Below are 20,387 nucleotides of genomic sequence, written 5' to 3' on the forward strand. Positions count from 1 at the left end.
AGGTTCCCAGTCTCAAGTCAGTAGTTATGCTCGCTTGCTTTCTTTCTCTCTTAGTCTCTCTCTCTGTTGCCTTCTCTCTCTCTCTCTCTCTCTCTCTCTCTCTCTCTCTCTCTCTCTCTCTCTCTCTCATTTTCTTTCTGCCACCCTTCCTCTCTCATTTCATTTCCTTTCGTAGGTTCAATGCAGGCAGATGAGTGTCCCAGCTGTAACTGAGGCACAGAGTAATCAACATATCGGAGGAGCCAATTCCCATGATGGCAAGAGGGGGAACCGGAGGAGGTGACCACAATGACAAGAACATTCTTCTAACAAGTTTTAGGTAAGAACATATTTATATGCAGTGCTTGCATTTCTGCTATCTTTGTGACTGAGAAAGACATTTGTGATTGAAAAAGGAAGTCTCTATAGGGAAATGTATTTAAGAGGGCATCTTCTCTGCCGTCCTTGCCTGGGAACCTGTCTATGTTCACACAGGGCTTTGTGTTACTAGAATCTTCAGAGGTGAGGTGTGAGCAGGGCTGGAGGAAGGGTGAGCTGCTTTTTATGTCTGTGTGGTGACATTTATCATGCTGTTTAAATCTGTATCTGTAAAAAAAAAAGGAATATCTGTTTGACGATAGTAACATTTTGTGCAAGGGGGAGCATATGGTTGTGCAGAATTCAAGTGGTGTTCTTTCATTCTTAATTTGTAATTATTTTTACACTCAACTGTACTGAGGTCACAGACTTTTAAAAATTAATGAGATTCCCTGTGGAGTTCAAATAGTAATATCTATGCAAGCCTCCACAAAGAGCTAAGATTAGGTTGGTATATTTTGGCCATAGCCTTGACGGTCTTACTTTGAATACACGCCATTTGAAACATATGCAGGGTACAATAGTTTCTGGGAGTTGATGTGATTTGGAGACCAGCCCTTAATTTATTGTTTAGTGACTAGGAGACATCCAGTCTCAGTTAAGCTGCTGAAGATGAACGCTGTGTGTGGAGACATTCCTAAAACTTCATAGACATTATTGTCATGACAATAGAGGGTGTCTTGGACTTTCGAGGAAACAGCAAGTGATGAATGAAAAATCTGCAAATGTGTTTTTATTTTAAGTACCATGTAAAAGCTCTGTGGGATCAAAGATTGCTGGTATGAACAAAGAGACAAGGATCCACACAGGTGAAAATTCTTTGTCACAAAATGAGTCTAGAGTGTGGATTCGGGGCAGTAAGTGATTCTTTTATCTTCATTTTTGCGCCACAAAGGTAGTTCGCTGGGTGAGTCCAGGCATTTTAAAAGGTATCTAAGAACTTTCATTTCCCACAGTTTAAAAACATTGTTTGTGTTCGTGGTGCAAGACACTGTTTATATGAGGGGCTCTGTAAAGCAGGGATCTGGGCTAAAGATGTTTTCATCCCCAGCTCCCCATTTACAAGATCCATTCAGGTCTTCCTGTGATATATTGTTATGTAAATACTGTTCGGCCAGGGAAAGCCGGGCTATGGAGATTCAATTTACTTTGAAAGTTGTTCATTATAGCAAGGATGAATGTTATTTATTTGATACGATTCAGAGGCTGGAAATGACTTTTTCATTGTGGTACCTTTTGTGATGGGTGCAGGGCGATCTAATCTTTTTAATTTTGGCTTTCACACCAGTGGAGATGAAAAGAGATCAGAACTCATTTATCGGTTGCTAGGTCCTTCTGGAAGCCCACGTTCTGCTTGTGGTTGCTATGGCCAGCCTGACCTCAATCTCTGTGGTTTGAAGGACTTAAGCAGTCTTTTTTTTTTTTTTTTTTTTTTTAATTGAGGAGCATGTACCTTGATTTATGTCCAAAACTGTAGCTGAAAGTCTTTGTCTGTGGGTGATATATGGTGCAGAACAATTCATCAGTTCTTACGAGTAAACACCGCTGTCCCACTAAAAATATGTTTTGTTCGGAGTTAATGGTATGGAACAAGGCATTCTCCGCAAACAGCTATCTTTTATTGTGTTGGGGCCGCGGAAACGCTGAGCAAAGTGCAGGAAATTGGCATCAGTCCTCGCGTCTATTAGCATTTCATTTGTGAGGCGCATGATGAGACGGTAGGTGGACCGAGGGAGGCAGGAAGGGTGCTTCGCTGTCCTCTCTTTCTCAACTGGGGCCGCCCTGGCGGGTAGCCGCATTCGCCAGCACCGACTAAGTCAGCGTTAGTTCCCCTGAGCCGGTGAGCGTCGCTTTGCCCAAGCGCTAAGGCACAACCCAGGCGGACGAGCTCGGTGCTAGGGATCCGTACTGCAGGCTGGCTCTTTCAGGGAAAGTTGCTGGATCCGATATCGGCAATCCCCAGGAACGTAGCGTTTGTGTGCTACTGAACGGACCCGGGTCGCTTGCTTTCTAGACCCTTGTTAGAAAGGAGCCTGGGTGATTCAGGGGCTGTGGAGAACGCAGCCCCGTTCAGCAGATGAGCCCGAGTACGGTCCTGCTCCCTTAAAAACTGCTAATTGATGGATGCTGCGGGCAACAGACACAGCAAATAAGATGATGATGGGAAATGGGAATGAGGAAAGGCGTGTATTGCCACTAGGACCCTCTCAAAGCGGCTTGACAGGTTTGGGGTTTGGGTTTTTTTTTTTTTTAAAGTAATATGTTAATGTTTTTTATTCTAAATCGTCCAGCACTGACTATCCTCCGGAAAATGGGATCCAGGAGAAGTGACGCCCTCCTCGAACTGAAAGGTAAAGGAAAAAAAAAATCAACGTTTTTTCAAACATTGCATGTGCTTTTTACTAGGAGCATTGGGAAAACTGCTTTCTAAATATGACTATTTAAATTCTGAATAGTTTTCTTTTAGCGTATTAGGCTTGAAGAGAACCAGCTGAAATTTTATTGTTAAGTCATTTGCAAAAGACTGCCTAGCTTTTGTTAACCAAGTGCAATCAGGTGCCTCCTATGCTTCTTTTCAACCTTGGGAATCCAGAGCTGTTGATAGCTTTGGTGTCCATCCTCATGGGGGTGGGGCTGGGGGTGTCAGTAAAAATAATCTTTACTTTATGGAGATGTTATTGTTAGAACTAGCAAACTTCAGCCAGAGCTACAGCATGTCAAAGATCACTTCTAGCTTGAAAATTCTTTACAGGATCCTAGTTTTCCAAAGCCAGGGTAAAGATGCTTTTTATTGTTTAATTGTTCAACTCTTAGCTGAGAAGCTTTCAAAAGTTCCGTGCTGCCTTGCTGGAGTAATACATGGTGGCTTGAAATAATTTTGAAATAATTGATTTTTTTTCACAAGTTTTTTTTTTTTTTTTTTCAACTGCTATATGTGTGCTTTGTGAACCTCAGTTTTGCAGAGCTGAGCTCTGGCTCCCTTTGCTTGGGTTTCTGGCTTCAGGTCTTCTCGAAGGCAGCATTTTTCCGTGAGTCATTAATTTCAAAATAAATACTTAATTGTAGGCATCTGAAGACAAATACATCCTGGTACGTATATAAGCGTATTGTTGTAATATAAGATGTCAAAAATTTCACGATGTGTTTTGCTTTGCTGTTATTGCAGAGGATTTTAAGTAAATCCTGGATAGCACTCCATTTCCAGAAACGATTCAATTCACTCTAAAGAATCTGGGGAAAAGGCCTGTAATGATATTTTGATGACTTTCATTTTAAGGTGTAATAGAAATTGAGTAAGATATTTTAATAGCGACTCTCTAATATCTCACTCCAAATGCTATGTTTTTATTGCTCATTCTAGCTTGCCATTTTCTGGTGCTATTAATGTTGGCTGGTAATTGTTTTCTTGTATGCAGGAGTCATTTTATCCTTATGTAAAAGTTGTTTCAGGAAAGTCTTACTGCCTTTATCTCAGCTCCGCTCCTGAGATGAAACAGTATTTCCAGCTTGCATCTGCTTTTACTTGTCATATCCTAATGATTCTTAAAGGAAGGAGTTCTCAAGATGATAGCCCATGGTTTAGAGGGCAGTCGGAAAATGGCATGCAAGTCAGAGGAGACCTAGAAACAGAAGAAATGACTGATGTGTGCATGTTTTTAAATTTTTAAATTAGACTAAGAAATAATGTCCATAAATATGCAGACATGATATGTTTTTTATTAATAGGTAAATGCAGATATATCAGCTTAATGAGATTCCAGTTAATGTTACCAGGAACATCTTTGCACTTCAATTCTTTCGGGAGCTGTACACACAAGTAGAGCTAATCACGTAGCTTTTACAGAATAAAAGCCTTTGGGACCTGAAGTTGTGACACAGTGGATCAGTTTTCATGGAATTCAAATGAAATCCTTACATCAATTTTTCCTGTGCAAGTTACACAGAGTCAATTGCTTCTAAACTGCATTGTTCTAAATGCTAATTTAGAATTAAAAAATACAATTTAACTTGATGGGAGTGAATATTTAAAGTCAGAATATAATCCTGCTGAATGAATACACCATTAGTTCCATTTTTTCATCAAACTCTCATATCTGATTAAATTATTCCATTCTTGTGATATATTTGAAAATATCTTGGCATCTGCTTTTATTTTGTAAATAATATTCTTTTTCAAACATCTTTGTTATAGTACAGCTGGGTACTAAGAGGGTATGTTTTCATTGACTACTCTAATTTTGTCTTTTGATGTACCATTATTCTTACCTGTCTTCTAGAAAGATGTATTGTCTTCGAGGCTATTTACCTAACCTATTTGTCAGAGTTCGGGCTGAAAACTGGCCCCAAATTTGTCTCATTAGAGATTGCGTCTGAAATATCAAAAGGTCTGAGTTTGGTCTTGGAATATTGTTATTCAAAGGGTTCTTGGAATGCCTTTTCCTGGCAGTAAGAAGTTCCTTGTGTCATTCCATTAAATATTTCCTTAAGCTACCTTAGTTTATTTTTCCCAAACAACATTATCTAGTAAAATGATTACAGAATGTTAACTGCCAGGGGCTGGGCCTTCGGAGATAGTGAGTGAAGACATCATCCCAAGTAACTATTCTAGCAGGTTGGCAAGGATTCGTGATAAAGTTTTATCCACAGGTTTGTATCACATCATATTCGTGAACCCACAACAGATTTTAATTTTCATGGTCATCAATGATACTAGAATGGTTTAAGAAAATAAAAGTTATATTCAAAGCTTAATTGTCTGCGACTTACTAAAAAAGAAATGTTCAGACTTTGGAATGCAAAGATTGTATTAATGGTGTTTCTAATGTGATTAAGTTATTCTTTTCTCCTGATCTATTTCTTGGGAGATGGCATGTATACATTTGTAACGACCTTGAGTCCTTCTAACATTGCTAGACTTTATGATTTTCTAATAATACTAGCAAACAGAACATTTTGCATCCTTAGTAATGTCTCTAAGTCACATATTGATGTCCTTGATGTTGCTTGACATTATTTAGCCATAGTACGCTTGTCATGTATAAATCCTTGAATTTCCCTCATTTTTCTGACAATTGAGTTCACAGTTCAAATGCAAATCCTGAAATAAATTACTAGGCTAGGAGTTTCCTTAGAGACAGAAAGATAAGGTCACACGTAGTGAATAGGAACATATGGCATGGAGTTAATCATCAAAATCTTAAAGATTTTAACAGTTTGTTATAGACCTTTTGAAAAATACTAATTTTACAGGAAGTGTTTGAACAATTCAACTTACTAGAAGTTCCAAGCATGGAAATCAGACATCTGTTTAAAAACACCCTTTCATAGTGAATTTAGAAAGTGTGCCTTCCATAAACATTATTTAGTGTTTATAGTGTGTTCTCGTGTCACTAGTGATTAAGTAATCAACAATATCTGTTTTTTATTCTTATAGGCACCTTAGTAGATGTACATATATCATCATCTTGGAATGTATTTCTCGTGTTGATGTTTTAAATGCTTAAAACATATCACACAAACACATACACACATAGACACACACACACACACACACACACACACACACACCAGTTTAGAAGAAGTTTAGGTATGTCAGTCAGCATGCACCTCAGGAAGTCATCTTACTGATGTATATTTAAACATATTATCTAAATGTATCCTGTCTCTCCAACATTAAGCTCTCCGACACAGCATACACTAAAGAAGTTTCCCCTTCCTTTCCTCTTCCAATGTTTCTTACACTATGTTGAGAGTTTAAATTATAATCTACTATTTAAAGAAGTTCCAATTCTGGTTATTAATGGCTAACACTTGTTCATTATATGCGGCTCTAAGCCCTTTTCTTTCACTATCTAATCCTCTTAATTACTTGTAAGAAAGATATCACCACATTCCTTTTGCAGATGAGGAAAAAAAGGTTTTGAGAAGTTAGATAATCTCCCCCAATGTTACAGAGCTCGTAAACAGCTATGATGACTTAAAGCCCAGGTTCTTCAGGTTGTATTAAATTTTCTAGTCATTCAACAAATATTATTGAGCCCTTGTAATGTCTTAGACTTGTTGAAGACACTCAAAATAACGGTGTAGTTTTAAAACCCTTGGGCTCAATTGCTCCAACCTCTGCCTATAGAGTAAGGGTACCTCATAGCCAACTTAACATTATGATGATATCTCCTTTGCATCCAGTGATTCCCTTTAGCCAAAGGAATGCAATCATAAAATGTCTACCCTTTTCACATCTCTTACCACATAGATTCAGTCCCCCTTTCCAACTGCATTAATGCCTGTTTCTAAACAGGATTTCTACACTGGAAGCCCATCTTCCTCATTACCCCAGTAAAGCCTGTTTTGCATTTTCCCTCATTATCCATGTACCCCAAACAATTTTCCAGTGCTCTTTCAAACAGTTCCCCTGCTCTCTAGTGCCCAAGAAAGAACTTGTGGATCCCAAGAAACCTGTCTTAGAAATGTCCTCACATGTTCTTATCTGCTGTGACCATTTGACCCGTGACGTTTCCAACAGCTAAGGTGAAATGAAACTGAAAAAGGCCCCTCTCATCTCTGCTGTCAGTGTTTGTGGATGTGCCCAGCTGACAAGTTATCAAGGACTCCAGGAAAACAGCATGAAATAAAGGAAGAAAGTCAAAAGTGTAGGGCTGCAAAGTTCGAGATTCAGTGCCCTGCTACCTACCTAACACAGTGCTCAGTGCCCGAACAATATCCCATCACACATCACAAAGCACATATTCCATCACATACCACATAGCACATATCCCATCCACGCTTGGGAGGGAGAAAGAGGGGCAAAAGATAGTGGAGATTTAAATTCGGAACTGAACATCTTTAAAGTCTTTCCAATGCTTCCATCTTGGTTATAGATCACATCAAGGATCGTACAGGTATATACAATACAATAGTCTTCAACTACATTTTGCTTCTTCTTGGGATAAGCTGCCCTTTCAAAACAGCATTTATACATTTGATATGGGATGGACATCTGTTGCTTCTAAGAGAAAATGCAATGGTGACATGGTGATACACTCTGTCACTCAGTCCACAGTGCAGATGACACATACTTTGGTTGGATTCATGGTTTTACTCTACATATGATGATGTGTCTATTATCTGGGGCGTATTTCACTATGATAAAAGTTGTTCCTCCTCCCACCCTCACCTCCACCCAAGAGCCATCTCTTTAACCATGTTAGATTTTACCTTCAATAAAAGTTAAATTCAATCTTCAAGGATCTGATGCAAAAATTTTCTATTAACCATCAGCTCTTAAGGTTATTTTTATTTATGGTTTTGTTCAATTGTATTAAAAAATAGCCTTGATGCACATAGAGAAGTACCTACATATCTATTTTTGTACTGTCTCATTACAAGTTATTTAGGTATAAATTCAGTGGGCACTTTTCTAGAGGCAGAAACTGCATCTGCCTTCTGCTTTAGGGCTTTTCTATTGCCTGTGATGGGCAGGTTTATATATGTAGATATGAATATAGGATTTGCTCCATGAAAGTAATACACACACACACACACACACACACACACACACACACACACGTAAAATATGCACTAATTTTCCTGGGAAATTTGAGCATAATATGTTATGTGATGTACCTTTCAGACTTTTAGGGATGCATGCTTTTGGAACTGCTCTGTGCTTTGGGGATTCCTTGTTCTTTGAAATAGGGGATGGTTAAGCTTTGGCCTTAAGCCTCTGATCTGGCCTTACATTAAAAAACAAGGAATATTTTTCAGTCAGTTGACATAGCAGCAGCCGAACATGCCACTGGTGTTTCAAAAACAAATTGGGCTCCATACCCTTATCGTCCTCTGTGTGATGTTGATAAAGGGAAAAGGCTGGGTTAGAGTTCCTTTAACCCTGACTTCCCGTGGTTCCATCCTTTTTGACATTAATTTCAGGCATGAACCCTGGCACCTCGCTACAGTGTGTAATTGTTGGTGTCTGGCTGCCACCTGGATGCACAGTAGAGAGCAGTGGATTGCATACAATATTTAGCCCCCGTGATTTTGCCATAAGGACAGGCCACAGGTAGTTGACAATAAATATTCAGTTAGACAGTTTCCCCAGTGCACTCTCAATGAGTTAAGTTGATTGAAGTCCCTCACTCACTCTGAATTTTTGATGGTCTCTGTCTTGAATTCAAAATACACAAATTTGGACACATTGACTGTTAATTGGAATGAACAAATATAAGGATTATACTTGAGAAGTAGGCTATTTCTAACTTATTTTTATTGAAAGATTACAAAGAAAACCTCCTTGCACTCTCGACTTTGTTGGCTAGATGTGGACGTAAGATGGAAAAAAGAAAGCAGCGAGAAAGAAAAAAGACTGTAAGTGACGCACGAATAATATTCTGTTTTTAGGCGTGTTGAAGGATGATGCTGTTGATCTTTAAAAGAAATTCCATGTGGTGACATTTACAAAAATAGTTTCATGTTAGCAGCTTTTAATTTTCATTTAAAAGATAGATGGAGAATGGCGAAACTCTCAAGTGGCAAGGCATACCTGCAAGGTGCACACATGCTTGGTGGAACCAGAAGTCCACGGTGGCTCTCACCCGAGTTGTGCTCCTGTCTCAAAAGTGGTAAATGCTAGAGAATAAAACTATTTGAATGAAGAAGCTATTATTTTACAGACTGGACCTTTTTAAAAAAAATCTGGTGTTTTCAAAGAGCTAAAATGATTTGAATCCTTTTAATGATCTTCATCTTCATCCCAGAATTCCATACAGTTGCATCCCACCTGCTTGAGTTCACCCAGCTATCCTGTGGATTTCTAACCTTTATAAACTTTTTTTTTTTTTTGGTTTTTTGAGACAGGGTTTCTCTGTGTAGCTTTGCGCCTTTCCTGAAACTCACTCTGTAGCCCAGGCTGGCCTTGAACTCGCAGAGATCCTCCTGCCTCTGCCTCCGGAGTGCTGGGATTAAAGGCGTGTGCCGCCACCACCCGGCTGTATAAACATCTTAAACTCAGTCTCTTTGGTGGTTTAAAATTTTTTTGTTGTCTGAAATACAATAAAGAAAATGGACATGGAGTAGTTTAAATTTAGCATTTCTCTACCATTTAGAGAACTTAATATTTACAATTCAAATCAGGAGAAAGTTGGTGTCCTATATGGTCTTGGTAACTCTAAACGGTGTGTATTTTACTCAATGAATATGATTGTTATAAATTTGGAAGCTGTAGGCATTCCTTCACTTAGTTCACTGGCCTTTCTCCCCCCTTCATTATCTCATCTAACTATTGTTGTTAAGACTACGTGAAGGGTTTTATATAAGCAGGAAATGTGATCTTTCCTTCATCAACTGTAATAACTGGAGGGAGAAAAAGAACCTTAAAGAACTAATTGGCTAATATAATGAAATTACTCTGTAGCAATCAGACTTTAACACTAGAAAGGGAAAGGCTATTTCTTCACAGGTACAAAGCAATATTAATAACCAAACGTAGCTTTCAGGCTTAGAATATTGGCTCAGATTATCTGTGAGGCAGCGCAAATATGCAGAAGGAAAATGGACTTGGGCATTGTTAGTTGATTTCACTAGCAAAAACACAAGATGTCTGCTTCATCAGAACTTTCAAGGATCAATTACGTAATATTGTAAATTATTAAACTGTTCTGTGCTTTATCAGAGGCTCATAATAAAAGTGTGTGTGTGTGCATGTGTGTGTGTGTGTGTGTGTTTGTGAGAGAGAGTGTGTATACGTGTGTGTGTGTGTGTGTGTGTGTGTGTGTGTGTGTGTGTGTGGTGTTGGGGATCGAGGGCTAGTAAAGTTGACTATTACTACAATAATATTTCAGGATATTGGGCATAAAAGTAAGTTGAAATGTTCAAAGGACTCTTATGCATTGCTTATGCGTCTCTCCTTTGAAACACTTCCGCTTCTTTTCCATCTTGGGAAGACAGACTCCTACACTGTGATGAGAAGCTTACGAAACCGTCTTTAACAACCACAGATGTAGGAACCCTACCCTAACCTTCATTTGCTGTTGGGAACACTGTGCTGTTTTCACTCCTCTTAGATAAAAATGCTACTATAATTAAAAGCTAAACTTCATGTCTTAGTTTGAATCTTAAATATAAAAGTTTAGGTTGTAAAGGAAAAAAAAAAACAATGACTTTGTATGCATGCAAATCATAAATTTCCTAGAAAATCAAAATTAGTCAGCTACAGTGTTTTAAAATTTCATTAAAAAAGTCAAGTTGTGCCCCTACTTCTTTGGGTTGAAAAGCAAAAGCCAGTAATGACTTACTGTGTCTTTTTTGTAAATTTTGAGAGAAGATTTGTTATTTATTTATTTAGCCCCCCTTCTGCTCAGGTAAGGGAAGAATTAGATAGAAAACTATACAACCATTCTCATGACTCATCTCCTATGGGTGACATATGTTGTTCTTTAAAACAGAAGAAGGCAAATACCATTTTATTCAGGGTGGTGAGAGAGACAAACAACGGGTAAATTCTTTTAAGACTTCTTTCACATGAAAGGACATTATACTGGGCCCACCATAGGAAGAATCAGACAAAAGGATGCCGAGACCACTTGGAAAACAGGTTGCAGCATCCTCTATGGCATGACAGCTGTGGATTCTCTGTATCTTTAGGAGACAAGGTTCACCTCCCTCCACCTGTCTAAAACGATACTTACAACAGAGACAGGATACACCTTCTGCCTATGCCTAGGATTGCCTTTGGGCCTCCAACATAAAGATGCTTACTCACCCACATCTACTTTGAGTTATATTTCATTTTGATAGCTGTTTGCAGAAGGTACCTTTGAACTTCATCCAATGTGAAAAGTATGGCTGAGAAATCACTCAGTAGGATTTCTTTCTCCACATCTCCATTTCCCACAGGGTGATATACAACATAAACATTAGAGACAAGAGGCATTGTGTCTGACCTCATGATACACATACACTTTAGGCATGTAGTGTTTGAAGCAAAAAAAAAATCAACCCAAAACTTGAGCACACCCAAGTACTACACACTGGAGAATACAGTAGGTATTTAAATTTGTAAATCAGGAGAGAGGAAAACAATATTTAAAGAAAAGGGTCAAGTGTTCAATTATGGACTCAACTATTTTCATCTTGACTTTGCCTCACTAGATTGTGTGACTCAACTTCTTGTTTGCATAAATATGAACAAGTATTTGGTGCTATACCTTTGACGCAAATATGTTTTAGGGTAGGCATCCTCCTACTGCCCACTCTAAGGAGCTGGTAATTCATTCTGTTGGGTCTCCAATGTGCTTACTCATAATAATGTAACTTTGACATAGGTTGTTTATTACCATCAGAGTCTTTTTTTTTTTTTTTTTTTTTTTTTTCTTTTTTCGAGACAGGGTTTCTCTGTGTGGCTTTGCGCCTTTCCTGGAACTCACTTGGTAGCCCAGGCTGGCCTCGAACTCACAGAGATCCGCCTGCCTCTGCCTCCCGAGTGCTGGGATTAAAGGCGTGCGCCACCACCGCCCGGCCCATCAGAGTCTTTAGTCCAACACTGTAGCTGACTTATTTTGAATAATGGTCCTCTTAATGGTAAATACAATTTTCCAGGCTTCATCTTAAAATATTTAAATAAGCAGTAGGGTTAAAGTGTTGCATCAATGTCCAGGAGCACAGAGCAATTTTCTTGGCCCCCTAGTGAATTCATTTCTTGTCAGTAATCAATGCATTTCTGATTCTCAGAGGCATGTTCATTTTCTCTGAACACAGGAGCACTGGTGATGTTTCTGCCACTTTTTTTCCACATTGGAATTTAGTACCTGGTTGAGAGTAATATATATATATTTTTTTTTTATATATATTTTTTTTTATGTTTGATATTCTAAATTTGAGCTCACATTTTGAAGAGATGCTTGTTAGAAGGCTTCTATCCTTGTGTGATGATGGTTGGGGATCTGCCCAGCTGATGTCTCCTTTTCTTGTTCACTTTGAGATTCAAAGAGTATCAGTAAGCTTGATGGCCAGATGAGATGGCAGGATAGTCAGAAACTCTAAATCAGACAAAATTAGATCAGAGTTCCAGACCGACTATTACCTTGGTCCATGACTCAGCACTTAGATGCACTTTCTTCTGTAAATAAAGCTTATACTACTGACTTTATTATCATCTTCTGTCCATTTCCTCCTCATCAGATACCACAGCCATATATAATATAAGGTAAATGCTATTATCTGCCATGTATAAGTAACTACATAAAGGCTTGGGATGGTAAAGAAAAAACATCACCAGATAAATACTAGTTAAGTTCTCATTAGTTGGTTCTTTTTATTCAGTGGGCTTTGCTTTCAGAAAAAGACACATGGGGTCAAAAGCTACACACACAAATCAACTTTGCCAAAGCTGTCATTTTGTTTAAGCCTTTGTGTATAGGATTAAAGTTATACTGCCGTGTTAATGCTATATTATAAAACTGGAATGTGTATTTCACCCATGTGGCCACATCGCAGACTGATGTTGAAGTGGGCTTTTTAAGTGGCTGTGGAGGGCTGTAGGCTATGAGAGCTACTTCATGACTTTCTTTGTGAAGATGCTGATGGAACTCTCAACTTGATGGGCTTGACTCCTCAATAAAAACTCTAGATAAATGTCCATTGCTTGGAATTGAATGGGAGTCTACATGGCAGTTTTTATACCTACAATAAGTAGTCTATGACATTTGAAAAGAGCCCGACATTCCTAGGGAGTATCTTGATAGCTTTAAAGAATTCTCTATCTGTAACTTGTATGGCTTGATAAAGAAAGAAAGAAACATGATGAAGATACACTTAGAATTTAGAACTTTCATTCTCTTGTGGCTTTATGTGCTGCCCATTTTCAGGACTTTTTTTTAACTCCAGCTTCTTCTACTTCATCTACAGGCTCTTGAAGTCTGTGGGATGCCCAAGTGTGTATAGAAGCTCAGAAATAGCTCAGTCTCTTTAGTTAAGAATAACATGTCAGTTTTCTTCTCTTGCTTTTGTGTGCTCTCTGGAGCTCACCCATGCGTGATGTTCCAGTTGACTTCAAAAGCAAGTCCATGGTTGGATTAGCTCCACAGGACAGAGAACAAGGTACCAAACAGTCTTAGTGCTTTTATGGCCCATGGGGGAGCTGATAGAGCCAAGCTATCTGCTTACCAGGATGAATTTGTTCATTAATGTCCTTCATAGTAGGACAGACAAATTTACATGAGACCTAATTTCATTGTTACCACTAGATTTTCTTTATCTTAAAACTATAAGTGTTGATAAATATTAAAGATCCAAAAAGTTGATATATAGCTATAATTTCTGTATCCATCTGAATTTCAAAATCCACTGGAGGAGATAGAAACTTAATCAATTTGCAGAGAGAAAATAGGATAAAGCCGCAATGGCATGGGACATTGACTACTAGGGGCAGTTTAAGTATTAGAAAAGGGGACCGAGTAAAATGTGTTGTGTATGTCAGAAACTGCAGCTAAGAGATGCTTGCTTTGCAGATATCTCTAACAAGATTGACTTTTCTATCAAGGACAAGACAGGGTCTTGGCTATTGGAGGGCAGGGAGAAGGCTGGAAAGCTGAAGACAGGATTGCAACCTTGGGATGGACACTGGCAGGAGTTACAGATGTGAGAGAGGAATGGTGGTGGGATATGTAGGCACAAGACAAATATGTCAGGGGCAAGGGAGGAGACAGATGTGGCAGGCAGAGTGGGTTGCCCATGTCACTATGAATTTAGGAGAGCCAACTCTATGAAATATCAATGTAGACACCCAAAGAAGGAGTCAAAGAGAGGTCATGGGGAAGAACAGTGCCAGTTCTATAGGGGACTGATGGCAGAGTTGCTTGTGAAGACTGGGGACCTTAGAAACCAAAGAAGTTTATTACCCCTCAGAGAGTAGATCAGATTTTTTAAAAAGGCCAAAAGAACCTGGTTAAGAGAGCAGTAAGTGAACTGAGACCAAAGATGCAATATAAGAGAAACAGAGCTGAATTCAGGAGTTGCAAAGGATAAAATCATTTAAAACCTTGACAGGATCCAACACTGTACAGTAATGGGATCAAAACAACCAAGGGTTGGAAGGGATTAAAAACTGCTTGTAGGAAAAGTTACCCATAGAGAGCAAGACTGGTGGAGGCTATGTAGCCTTCCAGAATGCTCTAGAGGACAAGGCCAACAGAGGCTATGCAGACTTCCAGAATGGTCTAGAAAAAGGACCAACCATATTTACTGTCATGATTCCTTCTGTTGGTCTGTGGAACGGAGAAGAAAGAGCATGAGGATAATTCTTTGCAATTTAATTTATCCCATTTTATCTCCAGGATCACAAGTATGTGTTGCTCAAATTTACATAAAACTAAAAGCAGTTTTTAATTGCTTGCCCCCCTCACTCTAAAGTTCTTTGAGGCCATTTTGTTCAGTATTGTCTGTGGAGACTCTACAGGAGGAAACAGCTGTCTGTGTGGTGACCGAGTACATAGATTTTGTATTACTGGAGCTTAGATTGAATCTCCACTGTGGTTATGTTCTAGTGAATAGAGCAGAAACAGAAATGAATCATTTGCCTCCAGAAATTGTCTCTTTGCCGTTGCTTTTGGAGTTCTTGGCATGGGTACTGAGGCTGTAACAATCCTGCTTTGATTTGTCATCAAACTCTTAGTAGTAGACTTTGAAAGAAAAATATTGTGAGATTCAAATGAGCTTTTCATTGGAAAAAGAAAAGCCAGTACATAGAACTATCTTTTCCAATTATTATCAAGTATGTCTCTTCTAAGACATACACCATGATTTTATGACCTGTGCATGACTCAGTATTTGCTTCCCACTCATGAAACATCTTTATATTTAGTTTCCTAGATCTTATAATGCATTGCTAGACTGTTTATTATTATTTTCTCTTACCTGTAAATTCTAGAAGAAAGAACCATTAGTAAAGTAAGATGATAGTTATAATAAAGACCGAATTTGGAGATGGTCCCATGGCTAAGTGGTGACAAGCCAGGAAAACTTAAAAATCTATTCATATTCAGATAAATGTCTTTTAACTATGCTTTACTCTCTGGTCCAGTGAAGGAGATTAAAAGCTGTAGAAAAATACGAGCAAGTGCAGTAACTATTCATCAATAAATCAGGCCTCCTGTTGGAGATCCCATAATGTACTAGTACATCTTTTGTAAAAGCATTATTGTAAAGTATAAGCACTCTGACAATAGTGGACAAGGGTTAAGTAGGAATGAAATAAAGAAGATATATTCTAAAAATAGTAATTGTTTAAGAAACAAATTCCCAATTCCCCCTTTCTCTCATTTTGTTAGGAGAGGTAATATTAAGAAAACACTGAATGTGACTTGTTTTATGTCTTGCTTGCTGAAGAGGCTGAATACTACTATCAGGACTAGGTCAACTTCCCTGGAAAGTATCTCAGAGATGAATGTCATAGGAAGCAGATAGAACAAAGGGCAGAGAGAAATGGAGGAAAGCTCCTCAGGGAAGCTGAATTTCCTCAGAGAAGCTGAAGTCTGGGCTGGAACTCAGCACAGATGATCACTGGTTCAAGTACAGTGTGTCTCCTGTCCTTAATGTCCTAACATTGTCATGGTCCCTCTCCATATTCATTATGGTGTCTCCATCTCCTTGAAACATGTCACCTTGATGTCTGCGTATTTGAGGTATGTCTTTGTCCCTGCCTGCCTACCTTAATGCACTGAACTAGTGCTTTCTGGGTTGGAGATTCCAACTGGACTCTTTGGTTCCTCCCTAGATCTTGCTACATGCTTGGTCCTGATGATGCATTCAATCCTGAAAGTTCCCGCTTCCCAGTCTCTCATGATACCAGGTTATCCAAATGATGTCTCCTCCTCCATCTCAGTCACAGAGTTGACTCCTTCCCTTTTTTCAAGTTCCTCCTCCTGCCACACACATCATACCCTCTGCTGCCATCCCATGTCAGGATTTACAAGACTCTTAAACCTATATATAGTCACACAAAATCCAGAACTGAGTTCCCAAAAGCTTGCCCTGTGCATCAGGCACCCCCAATCCAATATGCAATAATTAACCTCATCATGGTTCTCCTGGTTTCTCATTCTGTGTTCTCCATTTGTTTTTGTGACATTATTGTCTATTCATCAGAAGCAGAGAGACAATGGCCATTTTTACTCTCCTCTTTTCATTCTTGTTGTTTCTACTTCAGACCAAGGGCTAGAACTAGTTAATTCTCTGTCCTAAATATTTCTCAAGTCCCTTTATAATGGCCATTCATTATCATCGCCAGTTGCAGTTCAGAATTATTGCCTCTTGGGGTTTGTCTCCTGCTGTGACATCTGAACGATTTAGGCATCTGATCCATTAGTGTCAAGTCCATCCAGTGCGGAACCTAGAGTAGATGTGCAGCGGCAAGTCCAAAGGCTTCCAGTGCTGCCCCTCCCTGCCAGATACAGAGCAAAACAGCCCAACCTGCAATCTACCTTAAACCCACCACTTGCCGCCTCTCTCTCGGTCTTTGTTTTCCTCTGACCACCCAGGTCTTATTTCAAATTTGTATCTCTAGCAATATTCAGCAGTGTAGTCTTACACACGTAAATACTATTTCTGTGCATTTACTGATTGTGGTGTTTCCAACTCCCCTTGTACCCCTTTTTCCTGCCCTCTTCTTGTTCCTCTTTTAGATGACACTGTGGTTACCTTCCTGAGGGCCTCTTCCTCTATGCGTCTTGTCTTTATGCCATTCCCAATTGTGCTAAGCCTTATCAGTATCCTGCACCTAAGCTAGTCTGTGCATTAATAAGATGGCTTTTCCATTTGTGTTGATAACTGGGAGAAATTTGCTTCCTTTCACTAGAATGAAGACTTTCTTAAGTAAGAATTTAGCCCAGAACTGGAGAAATGTTTGCTCATTCCACTCCTGATAATTGAGCTATTTTAGAATGCTTATGTGTATATGTGTTTACCTTTAATTTTTCTTTTCACCCCATCTGAGGAATAGTAACCAAGTCACACGTTACAATTATCTTTATTTTACCTTCTTTCCGAGCACATATACTACATGTTACCAATGTCTTGTTCTCAGAGAAACCAAAATAACTAGCTTTTGGCTTGCACAGCGTATCATAATTGCAGTGCCACAGGAAGTTATTTTATGGATTCCAGATCAGTTCCCTTGGTAGTTTCAAGCATTACTTCTTGGTGATTTTTAAACATTTAAAGGTATTTCTCTAACACTTTCATTCAGTCACATACCTAGAACATGGATCTCCCGAGGTAGCCAGTTCCCATGCCAGAGAAAAGCTTTTAAAAGCTTTATTCATCCACATTTCAGAAAAACATTTTTTATACTAAAAAGTAGCACACTGAGTGTTGCTGTCCCCAAAATACTACACATGCTATTTTCTCAGGGAGAGAAGTGAGGTTTATTTTTTGTTAATGAAATGCCAAACAAGCCCAGCCAACTTGCCAGACAGAAGGAAATCAGAACATCGCTGGCAGTACCCTGCACTGCTCCATCCACGCAAATGTTTTGCAAAAATGTAGCTTAAGCAATTATAATTTTTTTTTTGGCCAGGTTCTTTTCAGCATAAAATTGGGGCATTCAGGAATTGGGGAAGTCTTCACAATGTTAGAAACACTTAGAGACACATTAAATAGCAACCATTAAGTTTGCAGTCCTTCAATTCAGGCCTTTCTTGGTAGCTTCAACCTAAGACTTTGGTCTAGGACCAACAGGAATGTGAATGAAGTAGAAAAACTTAGATTTAAGCTTCTATACTCCCTACCAAGGTTTTATGATATAATGTATTCATCGGCTCTTTCTGTTTCTCTGTGTAACAGAGAAACAAACACATGCCCTCGCCTTAAGAACTCAAACTGCAAGTCTCTCCCAAAACCAGATTCCCCAAAGGAGCAGACATACAAATTAGACACATAAAACAACATACAAATTAGACACATGCATATTTTTTAAGTAGCCACAGCATCAACTTTTTTTTTTTCTAGACAGGGTTTCTCCGTGTAGCTTTGGAGCCTGTCCTGGAACTCCCTCTGTAGCCCAGGCTGGCCTCGAATTTACAGAGATCCGCCTGCCTCTGCCTCCTGTGTGCTGGGATTAAAGGCGTGTGCCCCCCCAACATTTTATTAACATATTCGAATCTGTCCAGTTAGTGAGTATTTTAGCTTTCACGGAGAACCTGGTTTCTTCAGTGAAGACTTGCCTTTTCTGATGTGGCTCTAAAGAGAGCAGGGGAGATGCTCAAATGTATGAGGATGGTTGTGTCCCAGTAACTTTTATTTACACAGACAGACAGACAGCATCCTGTGTCTGACTTCCTGCTTGCTGTTTACCAATCCCTCATTTAGCTCATTGTTTTCACTAGTAACTGTTACATAGATTTTAAAATCACAAAATGAAGCCAGATGTTTACTCTACCTTGAATAAAACTTTAGGATGCATTCCAAATAAACCCTTAAATCCCTTAAGGTTTAAAAAAAAAAAAAAGGTGGATTTTTAAGCATCTCTTTTCTTGTATGTGATGTTTTTGTGGTGGTTTAAAAAATTTTGGCTACAGTTTTTAAACTTAGTACTTTAACCTGTCCAGTTAAAAACAAGAAGAAAATCTTATTTGCTGTGAGCATGGGTGCCAAGCAAGGTGGATTTACTGTTACTTTCTACTTATTGGACTGAAGGTCCTCATGGACATCATGTCCCAGACAGAGCTTTGGAAGATCCTGTGAAGGGCAGTGGCCAGGGGCAAGAGAAGGTGCTACTTCTATCCCCATCAGGTACAAATATTTACTTGACAGAGCTTTGTGACTGGCAGGGACAGTTGTAAGCCTGATTGCGGGAGCCTCGGGTTACACTCAGTGTTCTCTGAGTGCAAGTGCTATGGCCTCTAATTCCTGTATTGCTTCAGTAATTAATTATAAAGCTAGTAATGTCCACAGTGAAATGGAATGAGTAAAAAGGAACTGCTTGCAACTACAACCCACACTTTGCCCCTCACTTCCACTTCTTTTCCTGGGTAGAACAGCTGTGAACAATTGATTTGCTTTTTCTTTAGACTCCCATGTAGCCCAGGCTGGCCTCAGGCTCACTATCTAGCCTAAGATGGTCACAGACTGATGTTTTTCTTTAGATTTTCATGTAGCCCAGGCTGGCCTCAGGCTCACTATCTAGTCTAAGATGGTCACAGACTGATGTTTTACTTCAGACTCTCATGTAGCCCAGGCTGGCCTCAAGTTCACTATCTAGCCTCGGATGGTCTTGAACTCTTGATCCTCCCTTCCGGCTCTGCTCCTCAAGAGCTGGGTTTGCAAACTTGTCTCACCAGGTGCAGCCTAAACATTTCGATGTTTTAAGTTTTTTGCTCTTCTCCATATATAAATTTGTCTCTGTCTAGGTAAAGTGTAACTGGGGCTGTATTAATATAATGTTCCATGATTTGCATTCCCACCTAACATGTGCAGTGTGATCATTCCATACCAGCAGATCTCTCTAAATGCCGCTATTCTGTGTATGAATGCTGCCCTTTATATCACCATTTTACATTTTTACTCATTCCTGCTTGAGCATTGTGGGTGGTATGCCCTATGCTTATAACAATATTCTAAATGTGTTTGTATTAATCAATTAAAGAGATTTTTTTTAAAAATCTTTCCTATGGTAGGGAAATGATTATTTGTTTGTATTAATCTAATTTTACTTTTATATAAATGATTGTAACAAAAATGATTGTTGATGACATTGTAGAGTTTTACACCCCTCTCCTACATGTAACTTCTTTTCTTATGGTGGTGTGTATTTCTGCATAACTACATAGGTTTATAATTATACAACCACACATTCATAATTACTTACATATATAGGCTTGTGTATTTGAAGAGGATGATCCAAATAGCTGAGCTCACAAATGGAGATCATTCTGGCTTGTATCTGTTGGGAAAATGACATCTAATGGAGATAGTATGCAGATGTTGAGCTTCCAGAATATTCTACCACTCTTATAAAAATTGCTGCATGCTTCCAGCCACAT

The 20,387-nt window shown here is 39.0% G+C and overlaps 1 long non-coding RNA gene across 7 annotated transcripts in view; it reads left to right on the forward strand.

Moving 5' to 3' along the window:
* LOC114700555 overlaps window positions 1–20,387 on the forward strand; it is a 92,524-nt gene that overhangs the window by 654 nt on the left and 71,483 nt on the right. For 6 of the 7 annotated variants that reach the window (XR_003735706.2, XR_003735713.2, XR_003735701.2 and 3 more), the window contains exons 2-3: window positions 176–319; window positions 2,649–2,708. This is a non-coding gene — a long non-coding RNA (uncharacterized LOC114700555). The other variant, XR_003735708.2, reaches the window with a different exon arrangement.

This window comes from Peromyscus leucopus, chromosome 18, assembly GCF_004664715.2.
Source record: "Peromyscus leucopus breed LL Stock chromosome 18, UCI_PerLeu_2.1, whole genome shotgun sequence".
NCBI lineage: Eukaryota > Metazoa > Chordata > Mammalia > Rodentia > Cricetidae > Peromyscus > Peromyscus leucopus.